Consider the following 27,735-nt stretch of genomic DNA (forward strand, 5'->3'; position numbering starts at 1 on the left):
AACCTGTTATGTTTTACAGGCTGAAGCACATAATAATCCATCTTCCCTCTGCTGAAAACACAGCAATTACTATATAGCACTCATTTAAGGTATTTGAATTACAGAGAGACATTACGCATCAAAGTAATCAAAGGCAGTTTATGTAATGAAGCTGACACAGAATGGAATGCTTCCCAAAGAAACATTTCATTTACATATAATAGAGCTATTTTCAGTTAATTTTGCCACTATATCATGATAACACTTGTTGACATTCACAACACTTCAGCAACAAGCTTTCTCGCATTGTGATTAATTCATCTTTTTTTTCCCCATAAGCAATAAATATAATTTCATTTCATAAAGGGAAAAAAAACCCCAAACACTAAAGACAGCTATTCTCACTGCTATATGCAAGATTAATCACTTGTCTGAGCAAATGTGCCATAGGACACAATCTTCAGGAGCCAGAGAAGTTAATAAGAACAAGCATTTTAAGGGATAACTCTGCATAGCTGCACATACAAGGAAATTCAAAATTCAGACAAATACCACCATTGTCTGTCATTTGACAGAAGTGCTCCTCTTGCTCCTTGTGAGTTCTCAAAGACATGATTATGTTCCATGTATATTTGTTGCTGCAGATGCAGAGCCAAAAAGCCAGAGCAATTTCAAGGTAGCAAACACTGAATGGGGAACCAGACCCCAAACCATCAATTAGCTGTCTTATGAAACCCAAGTCTGTAAGAATGAACTCCGGACAGGGAGGAGGAAAGGGGGAAAAGGTCCCTGTGGATCACTGGCACCTCCTCTTGTCCTGGCTACCGTCTCCCAGCTGAACACAGAGGAAAGGCTGCCAAGTGTCAGTCACAGGACTGAGAGTTTCTTCCCTTGTGCTCTGGGAGCGTAATGGTAGAAAGTACTGGGGAGAAAGTTTATACTGGAACTTGGGTAGAAAAGGAGTACGTATCCAGTCTTTTCCCTTTGGAGTTTCATTCAAAATAGGAAAGTCTAATGTATCCATACGTAAACAACCACAGAAAGATACAGATATTGTCACTGGTAGCTTTTCAAGGAACACACATCCCTTGCCTTTCTGTGCTACATTCTGAAAGCGTAACTGGTCCAATCAAGCCTTAGGCTGAAACTTAACTCTTGAAACAGTTTCATTTATACCATTTGAAGAGAAACATTATCAAGGTACACTCACATAGATCTCTCTGCTTTCCTTAGAAGTTCCCCTTCCTAATGCTCATTAATTTGCTTTTTATATTAAATTCTCATCACACAATATCAACTGAGTGGTTTCAAGGTTGAAACAAAATCCTTGCTCTGCAGAGCTTGTGGGAAAATAACATACTGCCTGCACTACAAAGGAAAATGATATTCCTGCTCTTATCCAAGTCCTATGGTTGTACTCTCTAAGGCACCAGTCTATTTAACATAGAAATATTCATTTACATGGAAAAATATAAATCAGTGCTTTGGAAAATATCCATATTACATAGATTAAACCATGACTCATATTACATAGATTAAACCAAGATAGGGTGTCTGCTAGCAAAGCTGGGTAAGAAGAGTTTGTGAATTATCTAGCTTTACTGTGTTTAACTCAAATCAGTAAGTATTTATACCTCCATTTCATCAAATTATTTTGCTACTTAGGAAAAACATAACTCTTGAGAAGTTGAGTATTTGATTAAAGTTTCTAAGCTGAAGACAGAACTCAGTTTGTGAGAAAATCCCCCAAGTTCCCCAAACATGGCCAGAAGCCTCTACATTTACAGATCACTTGACAGGCTGCCAAACATGTTAGTGATTTTCTGATGATTTATAATTCCTTCCAAGAGATATTCAGCCATTTAATTGGCATAACAAAAGGAAGCTCTCACTTACCATGCCTATCAAATGTCAGTCCATGGTTGTTTGTAATTGATACCTAAATAACATGCAATCACATGTTGTTTTATATCAATTAAATGTCTAAACAGTACTTTCAACATTATTATCATAATAAGATGGTAATTGTGAGCTCAACACATCAGTAATATTTGAGAGAACACCCTGAAGACCATATCTAGCTCCTTTGTACTTGCAGAAACTCAGCATGCTGTTAGACATCAATATTTAATTACTAATAACCGCCTTAATACATCTAAGCAAGCCACTTATGAAATTAGTGTTATCAATAACAAACAACTTTGTTTTAAAAGCTTGTAACTTACACTTAAGGAAAATTGCATGAAATATACAGTGATTGGCTTTGATTGACAATTTCCTTCCCAAACAAGAAAAGGGTCAGTAACTTGTATGCCTGGAAGCTGTTGCAAAAACACTGTTGTATGTAAAAAAAGTGCAAATCTACAGGACCTGTTTTCACTGAAAAAATATGAAGGAATAAAGGGAAGAAATTTTGTCCTGAAGGGTGGAAAAAAGGTAAGATAGAGGGAGAAGAAGAGGTACCTTGCAAGTCCCAGCAGTGCTATTTCCCAACAGTATCACTGTATGAAGAAACAATACACACAAGCACTGTAAGGGAGCACTGTCTCTTCCCTACCCTGAACAAAGTACCTTACTTGCAGAGTCACTTACTATTCTTTCAAAAATCTCCCTCTTCCCTACATCATTTTTCAGCTTGTACCATTTTGCATCTGTCTCAAACTGAAATGAAAATGAAGTTACTCAAAATGACTTTTTTTTTTTTAAACAAACTCCATTAATTCCTCTCTCACCACACAGCTCTACAATCTTGAATATGAGATACGGAGACAAATCTTAAGAACTAGGGACAAACTCTTTGGACTTGAATTGCTCCCAACTCAGACTACCCAGCTCCCTTCTATCCCTTAGCTGGCTTATACTCAGCAGTGATTAGTATTGGAATAGCAGCAAAGCTAATTATGGATCACAGAAAAGATCTTTTGAGCAGACTGTGATAGTACATCAGGAAAGAAGCCAAGTATTGATCTAACTTAATGGCAAGTAAAATCACACAGTGTAAGAACAGGTCTGTGAATATCTGCCTTGAAAATGCCCTAGCTACAATTGTTGATCCTTGCCCTACACTTAAGTCTAAAATGAAACCTTACTGTAAGCCCTTCTGCTCCAGACCAGAAAGTCTGCATTGTAGTGTATGCTGCATATTCTGAAAGGGCTTGTTCAGAGGAACAGAAGTTTCCTAGGAGGGGAAAGGTTTAGCAACACTCAGCTTTAATGGAGACTTCCTGCAGCTTTGAGACATACTGTCCAAACAGCAACCAAGAGTAACCTCTCCTGTTCCTTAACTGAAGTTATTTGAAAAATACACAATCAAAAAGCCCTTAGACTACAAATGAAAAGGGAACAAAAATAAAAACAGCTTTGGATTGAAAACAAACTCATAGTTTTGCCTAGGAAAAAAAAAAGAATTAATGCATGTTTACAGAATGCTTTTTATACCTTCTTACAGAGCTGAGCAATCCTATACCAGATGTCTGCTGTAATGCTGTATCAGACTGAGAAGAAAATGTAAGGCAAAACTGCTTTCTAAAGGATGCATTCCCTCTCTGCTTTGTAAAAAAAACAGTCTTTTTGTTCATATCCTTTCCCATTTCTGTCATTACATGGCAGGCTGAACTGCCATCTTAGTAGAGCGTTACAGTTCAAATCTTTGATTTGGTCCAAAAAGACTATTAGCAAATGATCAATAACCCCTTTACCTGAAAGACAGAAGGACAAACGGTTAATTTATCTTCTCCTTAGCTAGCCACCAATTTCCTCAAGGAATCATTAAATTACTACCACCAGGAAGTCAGTACCCACTATTTCTTTTCCAGACCAGAGTTTTAATTGAGAAGCGGACTTTCACAATCTTTGGGAGACTCAGAAGAGCAGTGAGCAGTACAGGCCTCAGCCACCTTGATAAATGACTCCATGAGTGACCTGAAACTGTTGAGCAGCAAGCAGTTCCCTCAACAATCGCGACTGACCTGAAGACATCTAATGCCCCAAACAGTGTATTTAGGAATGACAAAGAGTATCCAGGAAAAGCACTAATGGACAAAGTGCAATTGTCTTTTTTTGGCTCTCAGCAATGACATAAAACTCATTACCATTCCTTAAAAGGGGCTGAAACATCTCCAATAGTTGTCAAGAGATTTTGCCTGGAAAGTCATGTGAAAATATTTTTAACTTAATGCAATTTGACATACAGTTGTTAGAAATGGGATTAGTGAACATGTGCTCACATGCAACAAGTGTGCATGCTGAAGTTTATTTAGCACAAAATCTGGTGGGAAGCAAGTCTTAACCTAAGATTCCAGGAATATGCCTGTTACAAAGCTGCTTTCCTGAAGAAGTTGGAAATTCAAACCATAATGCTGTGATTGCCTCTTAATGGTTTATTATTACTATAGGAATTCTTGGTTAATTCTAAAAATCTAGATGCAACATAAACATTTTATTATAACAGCCCAGGTGGAGGGCAAGAAGGCAAGCATGAACTATATACTCTAGCTAGAATCTAGTCTTCATAGCTGCTAGAGCACTCTATTTGGGGGGGAAAAAAAAAAAAATAGAGACCCTGGTTCAGTTCTCTACCCTGGCTGAGGGACTGCAAACCCAAAACTCACAGCAGGTTTGTGTTAATCTCAGGACATGTGTTAGTCAGGCAACTGAGTATAATTGGAGAAACTGAGCAGACTGATTTCTTTTTGAAGCCATTCCAGGAAGGAATTTGGTAATCTATGTGACATAAATCTCAGAATATTGAAAAAACTACTCAGAGCTCAGCTAGCAAAGGTGACCCATTTTAATATTAGGAAACAGTTAAACTGACACTGCAGCCAGGCACCAGACCCCTGGCAAGGGACAAAAATTCAACAACACCATCCCCACCAACAGATCCTACTTGTTAGTGGTAGGTTCTTATTTCTGAGCAAGTTTGTGCACACTTCTCTCTACATTGGCACACAGAACCATGCCCTGTTCTGAGAGCCACAGATGGCACAGCTGACCTCTCCTCAGAAGGCCAAGTGTTTAAAGCCTAGACCTACAAGTCACCAGTTTCTAGACATCTCAGTCATTTGCTGGCTCTGGTCTTCAGAATATTTCAGATCACTGAGCATACATGAGAAAATATGACTTTCACTTACTACTGACCTCAGTCATACTGGAACCAGTGACTTAAGGTGAAAGGCTCATGCATTTTACTGCCAGTCTATGAGTCATCCAGATGCTAAGGCAGAACACTTCTCAAATGAAAAGACTGAAAGTTTTTGCTGGAGGCCAAAACCCAAGTACTTTAAAACTGTCTATGCATATTTTCATGTTAATCAAGTTAATTAATTTCTGATTCTCCTACTTAAACCTGCTCTGTGATTTGTCTGAAACAATAAAAGCAATTCAAAATTAATTTTTCATATACTAGATTGGAATAAAAGATAAGTACTTTATAACAATTATTTTTCACTTCAGCAAGCTTTGCAGGGTTAATAGGAAATGTCTAGGTTATCAAAACACAGCTTTGTTTTTAAAAGAACCAGTCATCATAGATTCAACTCTCCATCTACTGTGTCTATAATAAGGATAACTGAACTCTTGTCATTCCCTTTGGTTACTAAATATACTGCTTCATGTGGCCCTGGAGGTGGCCTAAATGTGGTTATGAAATGCACAGATGTTTCATAAACTTGAGAGCCTTACCCTACACTTAAAAATATGTAGGGCTTGTTTTCTCCCATTTGTCCAAGCTGTACTGGCAACTGCTGAGCCCCATCAGATTGCAGTAATAACCTCAACACCAAGTTAGGCATTGAGTCCATGATTTCTTATCCAGTTCCCTGGTCCATCAAAACACTTCAGGATATCTTTAACCAGCAAAACAATAGAAATCCTATGAGAGAATTAATGTTAAGCAAATATTTGTTTACCAAATCAGGACCTAGGTCTCAAGTTGAACTGCTAGCTCAACTATCCCCCAGCCTTATAAAGACTTCACCTTTCAGTTGCTCATCCTTCCTTGGCATATACATGTTTTTCATGTACATAGTTTGAAGGTGCTTATGTAAAATTAAATTTATCCCTCATCACACTCTTCACCACAGAAAGTCACCATCTGGTCACATAAAACACAATCCCACAAGGTACTACATACAGAAAGAGCAAGAGTTTCTGCAGTTCTCTCTGCTGTTCAGAACCAGGACCGTACAAATTGCTGTGGCTCAACACATTCAACTGCAGTGCAAAAGCAAGTTTGTGTCCACATTCAGCTGACCAGCACACATGGCTTCTGTCCAGCTCATTAATTTCATCCCATGTGTCTATTCACTTCTCAGAAAACAATGATGTTGTATAGAACTGCCAGAGCAAAATGGTCCTAGGAACAGCTGAAGGTTATGGATTTGTTGTTAGGTTTTGGTTTTGGGGGTGTTTGGCATTTGTGGTTTTGCTTTGTTTTTAGAGAAAAAAAAAAAAAAGAAAAAACACAAACAAGAACAAAACCAGCTCTTTCTTTTTTCCTCACCCCCATGGTACGCCAGCAGCAGCAGCCAGCTTTGTCGGACAGAATACACACACTCCACCATAAGAGAACCAGTTGCGACTTTGAAAGAACATGGCAGCTTTTACAGCAGTAGTTTCTGCTTTTATGGAAGGAGAAGTAGGTCACAAACTGGAATGGCCTTTCCAGACAAGAACAGACACAATGCAGCTGATTGCTCTGTCCTTGTCACTGCAACACTCCAGCCAACACTTCATTATGCTTAAGTATGTCAAGCGACATTGTACAGCTGCCATTCCCTGGGATCTTCACAAAAACAAAGTACCTCAATAAGCTCTTCCAACAGACAAAATTGGAAACCATCAAATTGCATCAGAATTACAAAGCCTCTAGGGATTGTGTTTGGAACAATTTACATCCTATTATGCATTCCCCTCCACACAGAGGATTTGGAAAAGGTCCTGGGTACTGAAGATTCTGGTTACAATGGAGTCTGTTATTTTCAGTACCTTAAGTTACCTGCTGCAGGATATTTCTATGAATACTATAGCTATTTGCCTAGTCATTAAAAAATCTGAGAGAGAAGAGAATCAAGTGCTTTCAGTCATTCCACAGCAAGGCAGGATAGAAGGATGCAAGGAAACAAGGATGCATGCTGCCCTGATTGAGCAAGCAGCATCCTGTTGGTGCCAGGGTGCTATTCAGAAGGGGGAAAACTTGCCCCAGGGAGCAACCACCTGAGCTGTGTCAGAGCTGCCACCTTCACCCGAACCAGTTCTGCTGATCTGCAGTTTATGAACCATCTGAAGTCTGGTGTTACCCTATAGAAACAAGGCAAATGAACTCACACTGTGCATGAGAATACATTTCTCAGTCAGTGCTTTTTAGTAATTTTGAATCCAATGGCAAATTTCAGTTAAATTTGACAACATGAGAGAAATCACAAAGGTTAAATACCTACATATTTCATGGAACTATGGCAACCAAAAGAGGTAATTCCTATCAATTACCTCCTGAAAGGCTGTAATGAGGGCCCAGTTTAGGACAGGCAGATCCTGGAGTCCATGCAAAGTAGAGCCATTACTGATACTCCAAACAGAAGCTTTAGTTGTTACTAGAAAATTTTAACCACAATACATACTCCATACGAAAATCTAACTTAATCAGTTCCGCTGATTGTAGAGCTGCTTTATCAGTTGTGTCGACAACAAACTGATAAACTTTAGTATTTATTTTCAATATTTCATATCTAGTTCCTGGCAAAAATATTTTATCAAAATTGAATCTTTCTTGTTTGTGGTATTTTTTGTGGTTGCTTTGTTGTTTGGTTTTGGGGTTGTTTTCTAGGTGGGGGAGGCTTGTATGGCGTTTTTTGGCTTTGTTTTTTGTTTTCTCCCTGCTTCAACAAGACTTCCAATTTTATCAGGCTTCAATTTGTAACCAGCCTTTGCCTTGGTGTGGTCATTAACAGTTATGGCATCAATTAGGGAGCAGAAAGAAGCCCCCTTACCTTAGATCACAACACTTCTGTTCATCTTTGGTGATAGAAACAAACTTGTAGCTGCCCAACTTGTAACCTACTGTTGAGTGAAAAACTGACCTGACTTTTATCAGTCTTGAGGGAGCTTGGCCCGTAGCTGGTTCAACTCTGTGGTTGACTAGAAAGCTTGCTAAATGGTGGCATAAAGAGCTCATAGCGCCTGTCAGCTGTGAGAGCAAACATCTGAATCAGACTGGGCTTCATTTTGTTCTTTTGGCTTTTTTTAGCAACAGCTAACAAAAACTGTGTCCAAGCCATCAGTCATCTGCATTATTGTATTGTGCTTGTAAACATGCAATTCACAGCAAGGAAAATAGCTTCCTTTATTGCTATGTACATGAGTAATATAACAGTCATAAAACGAGTCCACATACTATATCAGCATACTAGCATATAATGGAATATCCATATTTCCAGCAGAAACAATTGTTAGTTATTATTTCCTTCTCAGAACTGCAGCATGATACATTGACTCTTTATTGTTAAATCTATTTTCAAAATATTAGAGCTGTTACAATCTCTTTAGGGCAAAAGATTGAAGACTAAAATTAATTCCATAGTTCTGTGACAAAAGTATTGTCCAGTCTTTATATGACTGCCATTTCAAAATGAAGACTTTCACATCAAAAGTAAATGAAAATAAAAGGAGTAACAAGAAGGAAGGAGGCATTTGCAGGTATAATAAATAACCTATCAAAACTAAACAAGGAAGCTTTCATTATATCCAGTGTTCAAAACGTAGTATTTCAACTTGCAATGCATCCTTTTCCTTCTCAATTAATTCCTCTGGCAGGCTCGCCACACGGCTTTTTCTTATTTTTGATGTTTTGTCTGAGTAAACCAGTTAGCTCCCTGTCCTAACACTCCTGCCCCAAAAAAAGTCATCCTCAGTGTTTAATACTTTTAGCACCAGGTTCATTATTCTTTCATCTCTAAGCAGCACTAAACCCAAGAGAACAAAACAAACAAAAAAACCCCACAGATCAACACTTCCAATTCTAGCTTGCTCACAACTAAAAATAGTTTGTCAAACTTGCACCTTAAATGATCCATCACATTACAGTTTGAAAACACAACACTATTAATGAAATTTTGTTTGTAAAGTAGTTAAGGATTAGTGGTTTCTCAAAATATCTTGTAATTTCACTTCTGAAATCTCACTATTAGTGTCCTGGTCTTTTTTCCATGCAACATTGCTTCAGATGTATGAAATATTTATTATCATAAATGTATTTCTTCTCGTATTGTTCTTGTATTGATCTTTCCGCACTGAATTTTCACCTTCTTGATCTGTTTTTTTCATCTTGCATATTAATCACTTCAGTATTCATTCTGTAAGTGCTTATACACGTACTGGACTACACTTGCTAAGCTATTCTATTGTCTCTGAAGGGATTTGTGTACAAAAATAAGGAGTTGGAAACATTTGCAAGACAGTGGTCTTATTTTACACACTGATGAAATATCATATCACAGAATAACACACCATCAATAATAGCAGCACCACTATATCCCTGATGATTTCATGCTAAGATGTAGGACTTTGTTTTGATGGGGGTGGAGAAGAGAAACGAGGGAAAAATCTGCAGAGAACTGCTGTAGACTTTTGTACGATTTTCAGCATAGTCAGGTTCTCAAAAGGATTTTACCGCTTTGAAACAACCGTGGCTTGATAATCATCCAGCAAAACAGACTCACCACCGTCCTTGCCTCTTCTGCCCCCAATTAATTTTAAAACATTAGACTGAGTACAATGTGGTGCACTTGTTGCACACACAATTTTACTGCTCAAGCAGAGCAAATGAAGAGAAAAGAGCCATTTTTGTCCTACCTTATATCAGTGTATGTAGCTTAGCTTGAAATAAGTTTTAACACTGTAGGAGATATTTTCCTTCTAGCCACAAAACAAAATTGTTGAGGTGAAGCAGCATCTCTTGCTCTATCACTGGGACAAAATCCAGACCATTTGATGAATGGTAACAGAGAAACATGAGCTAAGCTGCATAAGGTTCATTTAAAAAACCCCATTTTTTCGAAATGAAATTTTACCTTTTCACCTTAGATTCCCAGAGCCCACAGTACTACTGATCATCTGCCCACAGTTTGACAAAATGTTATCAACTACATTATTTGTTAGAGATGCAATTTGAAGTGACTGTCCTGTTTCTCCAACAATCACCTCTTAATCCTTAACTAGAACATCTTCTCTTAAACTTATAGTAAATCTCTACAGCCATGAGGGAGAAGAGGAACTTTAAGAGAATTCTGTAACTAACCTTCATTTCTTAAACAGTTGAGGTATTCCTGATAAGCATGAAATTGTGTTTGCCTTCTGATATATGACAGACATCAAACACCAAAATTGTGATACAAGTGTGACACTGGCCTCAGCAGTACTGAGAATAACTGTTTATGATCTTAAATGGCTTAAATTATAGAAAAGGAGTTTCTGAGGCTGTCAAGTGCAGAGAAGTATTAATGTTGACTCTCAATGTCATTTTAAGAATTCAAATGCCTTCTTTGCACCTGAACTGAAGCCACCCTTCTCTTTTACATTTCCAGTGCTTTATGTCCCTCTTCTGTCATAAAAACTGGTATTTCCTAATATTAAGTACTGTTTCTACACCTTGTAGCAGTTCACCATGACTGACTTCCTCAGCATCTGAGGAAATCTGTAAGTAAATATTACATAAGGTAAATAATAAAAGGACGTTTCCAAATCAGTTCAGGCTCAGAAGCCACTGCACCCAACAGCTGGCCCCAGCCCACCTCCCCAGGGCCCAGCTCTCCTGGCAGCCCCTTGCCACCACACACTGGTGGAAGTGTCCTGGCCATCCCTGGGCTTGGCAGCCCTGCCACTGCTCCCAGGCCAGCATTCCCACAGGTGGGGCTGCCCTGGCTCTGGGCCTTCGAGCCACAAACCTCACACAGCGTCTCCCAGAGGTCCACGGTGACAGCAGATACCCCTGACACAGCCATGTCAGACCCGGTCCTCCCCTGCGCCCTCCACCCTTCACCACCCCAGGCAGAACCATCTGCACCGGAGAAACATTTATTTTGTGCAATTTATTACCACCAGTTTGCACCTTGGATCACCCTGCCAGCCGCTGACAGGAGACAGACACACTCAGGTACACACCTCTCATCCGTTTCGTCCAGACCCTGCTTGCCTTGCCTGCCCGCAGGCTGCCCCATCCTCACCCCTCAGCCCAGCGCCTGGCTGGCCGGGACTGGCGGGGGCAGCGGCTGCCCCTGCGCTGAGGCAGAGTCGACCCCGCCGCCCCGGCGGGAAATGGCGGGAACTCGCACAGAGCCCTGGGCACAGAGGAATGGACACAGGTAAGGAGGTGACCCCGGCCACCAAGAACTGGTCGAAGCAGGGGGTTTGGCTTGTCTTACCCAAGTAGGAGTCTCTAATATGCAACGTAAAAAAAAAAAAAAAATTAAAAAAATGGTTTATTTTAGCTGTTTCTAGGCCCGTAGGGCGCTGGCCTCCCCGGGGTATCTGCTTTTACTTCTTTCCCCTGACAGGAAATCCAAAAAATTCTCCACTATTCATTTTTATCAGTGTCCCAAAACACTAATGATGTTTGGAGAGGCTTCTGTCAGAAAGTATGCCCACTTGAATCCTAATTATACAAATCAAATAGATAGAGGCAGTGATTAAAAAAAACACAACAAAACCAAAAAAACCACAAACCTCCAAACACCACATGATTCAGCTACAGAGCTCTATATCTATGCAACTCAATTAAGCCAACCTTCAATCCTCTTTGCTTAAGAACATCTTGACTGAAAGAGCACTTAGGGAGCTGTATTTTAATTTCAGGACGTTAGCACCGTCCAGCTTTCTTGGTCCTTTCACTCTTCCTTAGCAATGTAAGTAACCTGTACCCAACCAGGTAAACCATACACATCAGCATTCATGCAGGTATCTGCACAATTTAAACTATAGTAAACCCAAACTAACATCAAAACTTTAACGGAGAAAAAGGCATGCAAGCTGCCACATATCACAAGTCTACTTAAATGCAGATTTCAGGTATCTGCTATTCTTAAGTATCCTCATACTAATATACTAATAGATTGGACTCTCTAGGCAGCAAGTGCTTTGTCTTGGCTGCACCCAGTCTCCTTTCTCATTCTTGCTAAGGGGAATCATGCTCTAAGCTGAAGCTTAAATCACAAATCTTAATTTATTTTGAGAATAGTACAGGGAAAAAAGTGGCTACTGTCTGAATTCCACAGGAAAAAAAAACACCAAACAATAGCATGCACAAAGCATTTGAGAAGGGGAAGCACAGAGAACAGGCATGCATTGCTATGCATTGCTGTCTAAGAAAAAGGAGTGTTTGACTTACATTAAAAAAAAAAAATCATGAAAATCACACCCCAAGTACTACGACTGATCTTCAACATCTTAGATTTTACCTAGAAATACTGCTTGTTTCGTTTGATCAAGTACAATTCCCCTTCCATAAACACAGCAGTCTAAGGTCAGTGAAACTAGAACTGTGCTCAGTTATGTAAGAAACCATCAGAGGTCTTGACAGTACAAGGACCCAGAAGGTATCATAAGCCAACAGAAATCACTTTAGCCCAAATATCCTAACATTGAAGAACTAAAAACAGTCCTAAGACATTTGCATGATTCCACAGCACTTTCTTTATATAAAAATTTCAGCCTTCACTGCACTTCACTGCATTTTTCTTCTAAACATTTCCTAGCATTATTACTAAAAAGCCATTTTAATAATGGCCACAGAGCATTGGCTGATGGGACATACTACAGCTCATCATTGTTCCTATTAGGAAATTTATTATCAGTGAAATATTATCAACAAGATATAAGAATTGAAGGCTGACAAAATGAACTTTTACTGCTAACATTCATCTCTGTTACTTGGACCACATCTTCCATTATTAAAGCCATGTCCACTTACAGAAATATGGGCACACAGCAACACGTAAGATCTGAACAAGCCACCTTGTGCCCTCATAGTTTCTTCAAAAGCTCTGAATGGGCCACATTAACCTACAAAGAACTACCTGACTTCCAGACATCTCCATTTACAATAGAGGATCCAAGATAAAACTATCCTGGAAACTCCGTTTTCCTGACTTTTGTCAAATGAATGGTTAACATCATCTCTGCAGCAATACAGAATTTGATGGAAAAGGTAGGCTTTATCAACAAAGCTTTGTCATAGTTTTTTTGGAGATGTTTTACAACAAAGGAGAGAGCATATGCTAGGACTGAACTCATGTCCCCATTTCACCAATCATCTCATCTCACCACCACCTACCCTCTCTGCAGCATGGATTATAGATAAAGTTATGAAAGCTTCCTGGTTTTCAGTTAATAACCAGTTGTAAACAAATCAGCTCTACACAGAAAGCCCAGACTACATTTTTTTACTATTTAAATACTTAATATTGTGAGGTAACAGTTTCCATTTGAATAATAAACCAAAAGATTTGCTTTTAGTAATTTTATAAGCATACTATTACATATCTTTTCCTGCTCCTGAACAGATAGATTCAAGATCCTTGATAAACCATAGCAAGTTTTTTTTCTAAAAAGGTCTTTTTTTGACCAACAGTACCCAACCCATTTCTTTCACCATTGGAATGAACAATTACAAAATTGGTAACCAAGAAGCCATATTTCATCTTTCAAACAAGGCAGTTCTAGCTGCATCCTTCTGTTTCAGATATTAGGCAGAAGGGAAAAATGAACCTTCAAACACAGAATAAATACTTCAGAAGTGCTTTCATATCCTCTACAGTAAGAAAAATGTCACATAGAAAAAAAGAAGTCCTTCCTTAGGTTTATGTGAAGCACCAGCATCCTCCACTAATTATCGTGGAAAGTGTATCATACAGCTTTAATAGCACAAGGCACTTTTCCCCCCCAAAAAACCAAAATGTTATCATTTTACCATATATTGAATATTAAATCCTCTCCTGTAATATTTGTTAAAGAAGACTTCTGAACATCCTCACAAAATATCATTGGATCACACAGCAAAAACACAGGCAAGCCCCATTTATATACTTCCTAATTCTTTCCTTGGAGGCTGGTAACATCTCACCTTTGTCTTGAGAGATGCCACTTCCCATGACATGCTGTCAGGTAACTTGAATCACGGGACCTTGGTCACCTGCATGCACCTCTTGAGCTAATTAAATGCCTTCACTGACAGCAACAGCAGACCCATTGACATTTTATGTGAACTAGGTACACAAGGACAAAGGGCTTGCAACATATACATTGCAATGTATATTTCTAAAGACTTTCAGACACATTACACACATCAGGAACTGTGACACCAGAAAATGGAGAAAGGTGCTAAAATTCAACATTGGTAGTAATATTTAGTTTTACAGGCAAGGTAGACAATTTGTAGTCAATTAAGGATAGAAGCAATAATTTAGGTAACTGCAGAAACCAGTATGCAGACAAAAAGAAGTTAAACACCTGTGGTTTAAGCTCTAAGGCCATCCTTGAGTCCACCTCTGGTTCTGCACTGAACTGAGGAACCAGTGATGAATATTTTCACTTTTCATTCTCCAAGAACTTTGGAAAGGAAAGCAAAAATAAATTTTCATATGTATTAGTAGTTCTGTTCAGTAAGAACTCTTAATTTTCTGTGGGAGAAGAGACACTGATTTCAGAGATCCTTAAAACTTCTGATGTATATTACCAGTTTTATTTAGTAATTTCGTTTGATCATTTTAGCTGCATAGATGATACCTTGATATTCCTAGAAAAATAAGGAAATGTCACTTGACTCTCCCATGCAATCATGACTAATACTGCATTTTACTACTACTCACACAAGTAATTCACTTCATCATTATCCAGCCTTAAAGTGATACCTTTGTGTGACAGTCACAAGTTTTCCTTCTTCGTAGTAATTTGTGTCATTATTACTAACTCACAGCATTTAAAATGGTTCTTTGTATTGCTTCAATTGCTAATTGAAGCCTTAGAAAACACACTCCCACTGCCAAGAACACAGGCTGTATCCCATGCTCTTTTGCACAGTGCTTTCACTTTCCCAAATATTTGCCCCTAAGCATCTGTCTATAGACTTTTGAAAGCTTAACTCAGTAGAAATAACTCATAGTAACAGATTACCTTCTCTCTGAAGACTCTGCTGTGGGATAAAAGAAACAGATTACACCTGCTCTTTTGGTGACCCTTTCCTGTCCTCTTGCCTTCCTTAATTCACTTCCACATAATGTAGAACTAACAGCTAAAAGAGGACCAAGATGGTTCACCAAGGTGCTAATCATCATCCCTTTTCTCTCTAAGAACCCACAATCGAGGTTGATCTGGCCATGATTTCCCACAGTATTCAGAAAGCAGGAAAGTGGTTGTGCCTCCCCTCACACCTTGCAAAACCTCTGTCTCTGATGGCCTCATGAGTGCCCACTAAATTCTGGGAGCCCCCAGGCTGCTAAGACAGGCTCTCAGACCCTGACACACAGCTAACCTTCTCAGGGCTTGGTCCTTAAACACAACGCAGTCTCTTTTTTCAAACAGGCACCCCTCCAGATTTTGTCCACGGCTCAGTTCTCACAATAAGAGAATTCCTGTGCAAGTATCCTGCCTCCTGCATTAGGGACAGAGCACCTTACCAGGGCTGATCTGGAAACCTGCAATGATTTTTCTATCCCCACATTCAGGCTCTAAGTTCCCTAAACACAACACCATTAGAATCAGCTATTACCTGCCTAGGTTAGTCTATTTCACACAGTAGTTGCCGAAGGGCTAAGGCGCTACACCAGTATAAATATCACTGCTCTAACAGTCCCAGAAACAGCTCACATCCACAGCTCCATCTCCAGCTGAGTTCCACATTATTAGGTTCTTGTTTCTCCCTTTCCCACTGCTTCTTTTACACTTTCATAAACTCACATATAAAAAGCCCCACATCTCTGAAATTGTTCATTGCATTTTCTCCACCTGACCCCAGTACAAGACAACTGCCTCACTATCAGGAGAGCAACTAAAAAAAAGAAAATTAAACTTCATGACACAAAAATAGTGCTACAGGTAAGTGACCTACTACTTCAGAGACACAATATTTCTTTCAATTTTTGCTACGTTGCCTCCTCAAATGTTTCTGTTGCGATGTGTACCAAGGGAGCATTTAACAGTCCTGTGCCTGGATAGATGTAGGCTTTAATTTACCTTCAAGGTTATTTTCACAAAAGCATTACATTTTCCTCTTTTATCACAAAGCTGCCAGAGTACTTCAAGTACTTCATCTGCAAATCGTGAGTTACAATTCAATTGCCAGTGCAGGAAACTATAGACCATCTTTAGTTAAGAACATCATCCTCCCCTTCTCACACTGGGAGAATACGACAAATGAATCATTACAGAAAGTGCTTAGCAAGCCAAGTACTGCACTACACAATTTAGGAGCTTGTTTTCCTTTCTGAGGATAGCAAATTAGTGACAATCTGTTGTTCTCCAGTTTCATGTGAAAAATTGTATTTTTATTAGAAGAATTGTCAGTTTCCTTGTATCTTGCTTCTTACACTCTTCTATTATGTCCCAGAATATATCTCCCAAATCTCCACACAGAAAAGTTACTCTAACATGATATAAGCAGTCAGTGTGCTAGCATCTAAGCCTGCAGCTGTCCTGATCTACATCAGAAACAGCTATTAGGGGAGGCACTTGCACAACATCAGCCCCAGTCCGCATAGGAAGGTTATGGTGCAGAGCCCAAAACAGACTCTATTTTCTACCTACTGAAGCAGCCCCTGCTCCCCACAGGTGTCTGCTCAAAATGTGTTTTCAAACATATCCAAACATTTTAAGTGTTCTAAGAAACAAAACAAAAGATGGCTCATAGGACCACAGCTACTGCCATAACTATTGTCCCTCATTGCAGTAGCCCTGAAAGTGGCAGCCATTTATAGCTGAGGGACCTGGCACAGTCTCTGCTCTGTAGTTGCAGTGCCGTCAGGAATTGTTCAGGTGAGAAAAAAAATAGCTACCATGCAAGAGAACAGAAGGACCACAACCTCATGGCACACAGGAGAAGCCAGAAACAAAAAACTAATCTGCATTTTAACAGTAAAAAAGCAACACAGCAGCTCCCAGACCTTATTGAGATAATGCAGCTTCCCTTCTTACAGGCATTAGCAAGCCAACCCACAGTACTGATGAGCACTTCCCCCCTCTTATTAGGCAGTGTTCTTTCCAGAGAAAAGGAAGACAGGCTGCAAACACTCAGACCCTTCCTAATGATGCTTTATGCTTGATAAATTATCCCTAGTCTGTTGCTTAGACATCTTAAAAATAAAAAAATAATTTTTACCAAACCGTGACCTCCACCAAAAAAAACCCCAACAACCTCCAGAAGCCGTCCAAACAATACTCACCTCTTCATGGCCACCTCCCAGCAGCAGTTCTCTAATCCTCAGGGAGGAGCTCTACTGGCCTTTTGTCTCCTTCCCTCATCACCACCTAATAATTACTTCACCTGAATAGCAGCTGTTCCTCCTTCACTCCCACACTTCACCCAAAAGAACCACCCCAAATGCTTTCAGGAGGTTAATTAACAACTGAAATAAAATAGTAGAAGATTGATAGCACCTCTTTCACTAATGCTACACTCTCCTCAATGCTACCTAAATATTTGTGCTTGTAGCCAGTCATGCAGTGTGGCAGAAGACATCTTTCTTAAAAATACACTAATAATCCCAACAAATTGCCCTAGACCCTAATTGCAGATCTCCTCAGGAACAGAATAAGAAATTCACTTGTGTAAACTCAGTCTTGTTTGGAGCCAGCTATAACGAATCTCCCTTGATTAGGAAGAATCCTGCAGTGTAGCATGTTCTTTGCCTCTCCACTGTCTGTTTTACAGATCACTTCATCTGTTTACTCAGTCTGGGAAACAATGTGTTTATTACCCGTCTTAATTGTCTATACCAGTTAATTTCCTTAGAGCATTGTTGATTCAAATTTGTTATTTTACCTGTATCTACTCTGTGGACTGTTAGAAACGTGAACCATTTTGTCCCAAGTTTCTCTTTTCTCTTTCTTCTTTGACAGATCCTGACAGGCCTTTTGACAAATTGTTTTGGGGACACTTCTTTAGGCAATGCGTTTTTTGGGTATGCTTGGTGAATGCAAAACCTTCCTCAGAGCTCAGCAGTGAGGAGCTGATGGTGTTCATGCTAACCTCAGGGCCCTGCAGCACTCAAGTGCAACCAGTTCTCAGTTCCATTTAAAGCTGAAAAGTACCTTCTCGTTCTTCCTACCTGATTCCTGTACCAAAATAAAGCCTTGCCCTTGATCTCTAGCTGTGTGTTTTAGCAGTCACATTTAAACAATCAATGGAATTTAGTTTCCTTTTATCTTTCTCAGCTGCAGCTACCCATAGCCTTGAGTCAGGAGATAAATTAGGTAAAAAAGGCAAAGCTATTCATTATAAGATGTCACCAATCAGCATCTATAACAATGTTGCTTATTCTTGCAAAGATTTTTGCAAAGAAAGTAGCATACAAATAAATAACTTTAGTTAATATATGGCTGTATGATAAAGTGTCCAGTCAAAAACTGGGAAGTAGCAATGGTAAATCAGTAAATAATACCGAATATTTGTTTATTAAAATACTTTAGTTTGGTTGCTGGTTTGTTTTTCCTCAGATTGCTTTCAGGAGGAGGACACCACTATTATCTCAGATCTTGTCTGCATAAACTACATCCTAGAGACATACCTGTTACTTATCCCTGCTCATACATCAGGCAGAGTCGAAGATATGTAGAAGTCTGCTTCTAGAGAAAAATCTCTTCGTTGCCATGTGCAGTGTTGGAACAGCTGCTTTCATTTACAACCAGCTAAATCTCAGGTAATCCTGAATTAACTACAGTTTGTCTGCTTTCTTCCCTTGATGCACTCTTAATGTACCCATCGAACTGGGATAAATCATAACTGAGGTCCTGACTAGGACTGAAAATAACTGAATTGTCATGATAAGCCCCCAGATCACCTGCCAGAAGGACATCAGTGGGTTTGGCTCAGGTGAGAGCAACTTTTTATTTCTGTGGAGTCATTTGGGCATACACTTGATCTAAACTGGTTGTTTACCTAGTTACTGATTTTCATTGCAGTGGGAAAAAAACTTTTTATCAGCTTTGGTGAGAGTTGTTGATGTCTGTGCAAATAAATTCCCTAAATTAGCCAATTAGAATCCTAGAAATTATTTAAAATAAAAAGATACAAGGAAGCAATTTTCAAGGAAAAGTCACTAAAATAGATCAAAACATTACAGGTTCTCTCCAGTACATAAGCAATTTATTCTAACAGCATTTTTGTATAATTTTTCAAAGCCCTCCAAAATAGGCTTATTCATATCTACATTTTTTTGTAAGAAGCTTGTATCTGTTCTGCCTGGAGTAAAACACAAAGAAGAGGAAGCGTAATCCTTTAGGACTGAGATTGTTAAGAAATTGAGGTCTCTGTAGCCAACTAAAATTCAGTATGAGTGAGATGAGCAATTCTCCTTGCAAAAATCTCAGTCTGGATTTTGAGGCTTTGTAGTACCACCTAATCTCAGTGTTGACTTCACACAGTTAAGGAGAATGCACAAAACCTGACTGACAACCTTATCTGTATATTAACATAGAAAGGCTCAGCATAGTCTGTTAAAGCTAAACGTGTTACAGAACATGCTCATGTTCTACTCTATTAGATTACTTGACAGGTTATATGTTCTTTTACTTGCACCAACTCAGTCATTTGAAGATGAATGCACCAGAGGAAACTATGAGCACACATAGGGGATTTAGACAGGGAAGCCAAATGCAGAATGAACTCAGGCACAGCACACAGATCTGAATGATTTCTTGAAGGACCTCTGGAGTTTCTCTGCTTTCCCCTGCTCGTCAGGGATTTCTCTGGTGCCTGATGAAACCTTGAAAGTAGCAATGTCAATGAGGTGAAAAGAAAGAAGCCACTACAATTGTTCCTTTGGACTCCAGAATCCCACTGCTTCCTGCAGGTACCCCAGGAACAGGAATACAGAAGCTGGGAGGTTGTTACAAGCCGTTTCGTCACAGCCACATGAATATCCCCCTAGCAGAATAAAACTGCTGTGCATATTCACCAGCCTGCATACCCACACATCCCCTCTTCACCCTGCTCATGCAGTGGATTTTTGTAGATTACTAATGGCGGCAAACATTCAGCCTCAGATTCAGATGCTAACAATTAAACAGATCATAAGAACACAAAATCCACTGACCTTAGCTGAACCTGGTGTAAGATGTTTGCTAAGCAATTTCTTGAATTGCATCTCAGCATTTTCAATTGCAGAAAGTCAGCCTAAGACAAGGTATACAAAACACAGGTGGAAATAGCAAGGAAAAAGATTGTAACAGAAGGATGTTTTAATATCTTATTTTTCTTTTTCCCTTTTAACTTCAAACGGCTTTCTTAATCTGCACATAATCCATGAATTCCTAGCACTCTTGAGATATTTTCTACTCTCTCAATCAACAAACACACATCTGGATCTTAATTTTTAAATTAATATAAATTTTCCTTGTGCTGAAATTCTCTTTGGTTGTTTTCCCATTTCTCTTGCTATTTACTTTTCCCTATTACTTACAGAAATCAAAAAACCAGAAACCAAACATGTTGATTTTCCCTTGGAAGATAGTGGGCTTGTAAAGGTCTGTCCCCTCAGAACACTGACTCTATAAAGGCATCAATAAGTAATCAAATTGTGGCAACTCTTGAAACTCACTCCTCTTTGACTTTCAGTCTGAATAATTTGTTTTCTGCTTGTGCTTCTGCCTGGAATGGAGCATTCATGACACTGAGGGAGGTAGGATGCTACACTGAATACGCAGAAGCTATGTTTTGATGATTCTGTCTTCAAAATATTAAAACTCGGGATAAATTTTCCCTTGCAAGACATACTTATATTCACAGAACAGCAAGGCAAACCCATGGAGATGAGATTCAGATAAATAGTATGTGAGCATGGGGTAAGCCTGAGTCACATAGGAAAGAAAAGGGTTGCTTGAATGAAGAAATAGAAAGAAGGAAATTTACTTTGTTCTGACTAAAAAATGTTTGGATAATTCTTTATCTATCTTGTAAGCTCCACACTGTGAGGGGGATTAATGTAACTGACTCATCTCTGCTATTGCTTAAAGTTAAGATAGACACAGAATGATAAATATTATGTTTTTTAAGGTTTTCTTCAAATGAAAAAAAAAAACCAAGCAAGAACACTTTCAAAGCCTGGAACAGTAGGATCTGCTGAACAATTCTGGAAGGTGATTACAGATCTCTGAATGCAGCAGGAAGGATTGTGCTCTTAGATATGTCTGCTTGCCATGTACACCGCTAAAGCTCCCAGTCCTTCACATGAGACATTTATTTCCTTACCTGGCAAGAATGGCAAAAACAGGGTGACACACAGCAGCATTTGCTGAGTTCTTTCAGTCCCCAGTGCTGTGTTGCTAAAGGTCTCTTAACCCCAACCAAGGTGTTGAACAATTTAATAGCTTGTCAAAGCCCCTATCTGCCTTCAGGCTGTATTTTAGCAATTCATCTCCCTTGCCTGTGTCTTGGTAGTCCAAGGGTAACATCAATGCTTTGGATTCCAGTGGGTGTTTTTCCTGCAAGGGAACTGAAGAGAGAGAGAAACAGAGAGACAGTGGAGTTCTGCCAGCTGCTTGCCCACAGGGCTCTACCAAAGCTGGGACATGACCCCTCTCATGCACATTTGCTGCTAGGCTCTGCCTCTGGTACAAGGAACAGAATGAGCAGAAATACAGGATTGTAGAAAGCGAAAAAGGTTGTCCTTAATTTCTTCAATCTGATTCTCAAAAGAGAAACCTGATTAAGCCTTTCATTCAGGGCATGAATAACATCTGATAAAACAGCTCCAGTACAAAGTAGATTCTCCTTGGAAGGTCTGTGTTTCTAACCATGCTAAGAAGATGCAAAATAACAAGGAGTCTTTCATGGAGTAGGAGGTAGGTGTGTTGAGGTGTAAGGAAAGCAATCTACTGGGAAAAAATTAGATTCAGAAGACTGATTTTTATGGGATATGTTTGCCATATGAATTAAAGGCAATCCATCAAGCCTCTCCTATGATGCAAAAAAGCAGGCAGAAGAGGTACAAGACTTACTGGCTGTGGGAAATTCTGCCATGTAAAGTATGATCAATCCTCTGAACAGCGATTCTGAGGCACTGAAAATTTGTCAGCTAACCAGAAACATGCATACCAGGCCCAGTTACTTAGCCAGTAACAGGTGCAGAAGATTTGACACTACTAATTTTTTTCACCTTGGGAACCTGCAGCCTTTGAAATGATGAGAACTTGTTGAGGCACAGCTCTCTCACAGGGGAAAAGCAGTACTTCCCCTTGCCATTTAGGTGTTGGCAGATGATTACATGAGGAATGGCAGTAGTCTCTTCATGGAAGGAGGTGGCAGCAGAGCTTTTGTCTTGTAGCGAACTTGCTCCTACATTAACTGAGATTAATGCAGGAGAACACAAGAGGTCTACAGCCCTCTAAAGCACCCCACTTTTCTTCAGTTACTTCATCAAAACTGATCTATGTATCCTTCAGTCTCTTGGATGACAACAAAGTTCTGACCCTTCTCCCTGACAATTAGTGAACTTTGGGATTACATAAGGCAGTCTTCTTACCCCCAAGGACTAGAACACTGGATGAAAAGGTGATAAAGATAAAACTACCAAATGATCTTTTTAAGAAATGACATTGTGAGAAAAGAAAAGAAAAGAAAAGAAAAGAAAAGAAAAGAAAAGAAAAGAAAAGAAAAGAAAAGAAAAGAAAAAGAGAGAAAAGAAAAGAAAATCCTCCAGAAAAAAAGGATGCTAGGGAAAGGGGAAACTGCATTGAGATTCCCATGATTAATTGCTATCAATATTTGCATTATTTCTGTAATTGCATCTCCTAGTCATGGGCAAGGACCTCTTGTGCTAACTGCTAATATATTAATTCTGAAGCATATCTGTGCAGTGTTTGACAGCCATTGTCATTAAAACATAAGGCACTTTGTAGCCTTGCCAACAGACCATGTTTCTCCTTGTTAGCTGTAATTGGTGTGGCAGTGATAACTCTTTGCTTCCCAGGATGTCAGAGGAAGTGCTGCATGTCCCATTACTAAACCAAGAATTGCAGTGTGACATTTAAAAGGCAATGAGAACAATGAAGCACTGTAAGAAATCGCTGTGGTATTTCTAATGGAAAAACATTACTGGTTCCTAAAGAGAAGCCCACTTCATATTTTTTTGGCTTTTCCAGGTATAACTAGGAATGATCTTGCTGAACACTTGCTGTAAATAACAAAAAATTCCCCTGAAGTCAGCGGAGTTACATAGCTATAAAACTTGCAAAAAGAGAGATCATATAGCATATAACAAGAAGGCAGATAGTGCCTTGCACTTTTCACTAAATCTAAGATCAAATCTATTTTTAGGCTCTGTCAAAAGTGAAGAAGAGGAAAGTTTGCTTTATCTTGCTATTGACTGACAATAGATTTCTTATGTCTGTAGTCAGTCACGCCTGATAAGTGGCTAATACCATGTCTGTATATATTGTATTTATATGAGCTGTATATTCACGCAAATCAGAAAGACTTCACCTCTGTGTGGCTGTACAGAGGAGCTTTGCTGAGAAAAATGCTTAGGAGCTGACACCAGAAACCAAGGTGCAGTATTGTGTTAGTGGGTTGAGATCCATGTGCATTTGTGTTAATCTATCACTGCTCTGGTATGTCTTTACATGTCAATGTTCGAGGAAGGGTGATGGACAAGTTAATTCTGCAAAACCCTGATACAATTTGTACCCTTTTAACTCTGGAGAGAGGTAGTAATTTGGATACTACAGTGTTGTGTGCTATTGTTTAGATATGCATCTTGTGGGATGTTTAGTTTCATCTGTTCTTTGTGCATGTATTTTTTTCTACCCTGCAATAAAACATTCTTGCACCTAAAGTTGCTGTGGACATACCTCAAAAAAACATTCAGGAAGGAAAAAAAGTGTGACTATTTAAAACCTGGGACCCAAACATCCCCATAATGGCATCAAATGACATCAGAAACTGGATAATAAAAATAATATATAAAATGAATGCTGTGTTGGTTTGCAGCATTACCCAAGGATAATGAGATCCCTGATTCAAAACACGGACCAGTGCTCTCTCTGAGAAGTTGGCACCAGAAACAGAAAAGCAACACATATTTCTTGAAGTAATTATTTCAACATGTTCCACGGACCATCAGTAGTAATGGAAAAAGTTCTAGAAAGATTTTCCCATTGCCATCCTTAATCTCACCTGATGCCTTCTAATATCTCATCAATGTCAGAATATGAGAGCAGCTTAGTCACATATAAACTGTGCATTATCCTGGGTGTATAATTTTAGCTGCAGGTAGAGAGCAGACCACTTAGAGCTTCAGATGAAGAGTACCAGGATATTTTGCAAAAAAATCCCTAATTTTTAGGAAAGTTCTCTAATAAGAAAACAACCCTAGTTTGTTTCCACTTAAGCATCTTCCCTGTGTTGTGAATATAGACTATATTAGAGACCTTAGTATTGCCAAGACTCTGGAAAGCAGTAAGAACTGGCTTTGACTTACTATAAGGCATTTACACCCACCACTGAGAGAGCAGCATCGCAGACTTCAAAAAACATAGCAGATGTGCATAGCAGTATTAAACTAATTATCAAAATAATTGTTGATTTTCTCTTCCCACAAGTTTTCTTTCTAATTACGACTACAAACACACAACCTAGATGACCCACTTCCCATGTATATTCACCAATACTGAAAGATCCCCTATGCAACTGCAGATACAATAAGCTGGTGGTTAACTCAAGTACTCTTTGGAGAATTGCCATCTACTCTAAAGACATACTAATTAAACCCAAAGGTACTTCTGGGTGGCATTTAATTTTCCTGAGACAACAGGAGCCCTACTCCTCCTGCAGTGACTTGCTGTGTTTAACACAAACCTGGGCAGCTACTAAAAGGCAGAGGACACAGCTCTGTGGTGCTCTGCATGTTGCATATCCATTTGTGCTCATGAAAAATGTGCTACTCTTACTTACTTTTCAAACGTACTGCACCTGCCCTGACCTGCTCAAAGCACAGGACAAAAGGGAATTTGGCATCTAATTCAGAATTTGTAACTTTTGAAACCAAAGGGGCAAGGGTATGTTCACTCACCTCTAGCTCCGTTCTGCCATTGCCACAATGGTTGGTGACATTTTCTAGACAACATCTGACCCCTCCTGGAAAAAAATATGTGCTTATTTAAAACAGTTTGCTCAGTATAAATCATTATTTGGGAGCAGGAAGGGTGTTTGACTCTGTATTTTGCTTGTTTGTTTGTTTGCCTTTCCTAACTACACATATTTGCATAAAAGAAGGAACATTGTATGATCTTCTCCTAGAGCTTATTCCCCATCTAAATCCTTTTGATGACAGCTTAAACATTTCCACAGCAACCAAGATCATGACATCAAATAAGATACAAGCAGCAGGAACAGACTATCTCTCTGGAAACAGAGATTCTCTTCTCTTTAAAGAAATACACTGGAAAACACGACAGAAACAGAAATACAGGAAATATCTGCTACAAAAAATGTGCTTGTTCTAACAAGGATTGGTAGTAATTCTTTTTCTTTCGTTGCCTGTCTGTTACTTCTTAACAGCACAACATTATATTATGTTATATGGTTTAAAACAGCCTTAGATGACAGATCTAGCACTAGGGACAGACAGCATCCTCAGTCAGTGCTGGCGAGGCAGATACACATGCAGTTCCTCTGCTAGAAACCAGTAGTGTTTTAGATGGTTGCAAAGGAATTGTTCTTGGTCTGTTTGACTTTAGCAACTTTTTATGTTTACTCTAAATCAGGAAAACAGCTAAGTTCATTACCATAAGGCCTTACTTTCATTAATATTCCTTTTTGTGATAAAACAAAACCCAAACCTTCTTACTTAGGGAGACAATTTCTGTGTAACCTTTCTGAATAAGCACCACAAAATCTGACCTGCAATTCCTCCAGCAAATTAATAATGTGCTACAGTTCAGCATGTAGCACACAGACCTGAGCTGTTTGTCTCCAGAGCTTGTACTGATGAGCAACACAGTAGGGCTTGGTTCCCGTGTTAAGTATAAATTACTCAGTGGTTGTGTTTTAGGAAAAGCTGATCCTTCTCTTGCACCTCTTTGTCTGTAGTGTGTGGCCATACATAGCAGTGTGTAGGCTGCTTCCCTACTGCTTGCTTTACAGTCTGCAGCTCCTTAACTTCACTGTAGATGTACAGCCAGACAGAAGTAGCATTATTTTTTGAACCCTTTGGGATGGGTGACAGATGATTGCTTAGTTCAGGGGTGGTCAACTGCATGCAACTCAGAATTATTTAACCTTGCCTCCCAGGCCAAGCTGCACTGTGGCTCGAGGGCACATGGAGACTCTGGTGTGCCACACTAGGGCCAGGGACAGGTGTATGGTCATATCAGAATGAATAGATAATGTAAAACCTGCAGGTGATAAATTTGCTGAGGAAACTAATACCTGAACCACGCATCAGTGAAGGAAAACTGCCAGCAGAACAGATTATTGATCACCCTGTCTTGTGTTGAAAATTAATGCTATCCCATAATACCGTTCCCTCTCCAAATGAATAAATCTGATAAAGGCAGGTGCTGCTAAACTTAAGATCTGTGGCCCTCAAGTGTGTGTTAGCGGTAATGCGTGGGGGAAACACCGAGGCAGGCAGGTGTGCTCTCAGGTCGAGGAGGTAAAGGCTGGAAGAGAGATCAGTGAGTGGGTGGGGGAAGCAGTCTCACAGGAACCAGTGTAAAGCAGGGAACATAATATTAAAATAGCTTTAAAATGAGCAAGCTACTGAAACATTCCCAAAGCACTACCACACCAGTGAAAGTGAAGCCTTTCACTAACCTGCCACCAAAGGCAGGGTGACAGCCTGCAAGATTTCCAGCAGGGCTTTTGCCTTTCATCTAGGCTCCTTTACTATTGCAGAAAGTCAGCCCACGTACTGAAAACCGGGGCACAACCAAAATCCATCTCATTTTTTAAGTCAGGATGGTTATGGACTTAGATCGTCAGAAATCTTGCCTGAAAAGCTGGTGATAAGATTAGTGCAGGAAGATTTGCACTTGTCTGAGTCAAATGCTACAGTGATGTCTCCTGCCACTGGTTGGTAGTCAGAAGGAAGCTGAAGATTACACAGGAAGCTCTGGGCAAAGATGAAAAGCATGAATGTCTCACTGACCAGAATATGCCACAGTGCTAAAACTGGGGGTTGACTCTAGAGTTTATGTCTACAAAACAGCAGATAGTCTCTTCCCAAAATTTTTTTAGAGTCTCAAATAGCGGTACTTTTTCATGAGTTTCACCATGAACACTCACATTTTTAAATCCTGTGATGCTGGAATCAGGTGTTAATGTGAGAGTTGTGAGCCTCATGACAAACTGCAGGTGGTCAGTTCCTAGAGAAGAACAGTAACAAAAAAAGAAAATGTCATTCTCTACAGCTTAGGGTATCAGAAAGCAAAGGATCATAACTTTTTTTTCTAATAATTACTTTAAATAAGGTCCACAATTATTTTGGCTACAGCTCATTAATTTTGAAATGCTTTAAGCTGGATGTACTCCCTGGTGACTTCTTGATTGTTCAA

At 39.4% G+C, this 27,735-nt stretch overlaps 1 long non-coding RNA gene across 1 annotated transcript in view; it reads right to left on the reverse strand.

Annotated features, from left to right (window-relative positions):
* LOC127383861 (uncharacterized) overlaps nt 1-25,315 on the reverse strand; it is a 144,828-nt gene extending 119,513 nt beyond the window's left edge. The window contains exon 1 of the long non-coding RNA XR_007889321.1: nt 25,251-25,315. This is a non-coding gene — a long non-coding RNA (uncharacterized LOC127383861). The remainder of the gene's footprint in view (nt 1-25,250) is intronic.
* Between the last annotated feature and the right edge of the window lie 2,420 nt (nt 25,316-27,735).

This window comes from Apus apus, chromosome 4 (genome assembly GCF_020740795.1).
Source record: "Apus apus isolate bApuApu2 chromosome 4, bApuApu2.pri.cur, whole genome shotgun sequence".
Classification (NCBI taxonomy): Eukaryota; Metazoa; Chordata; class Aves; order Apodiformes; family Apodidae; genus Apus; species Apus apus.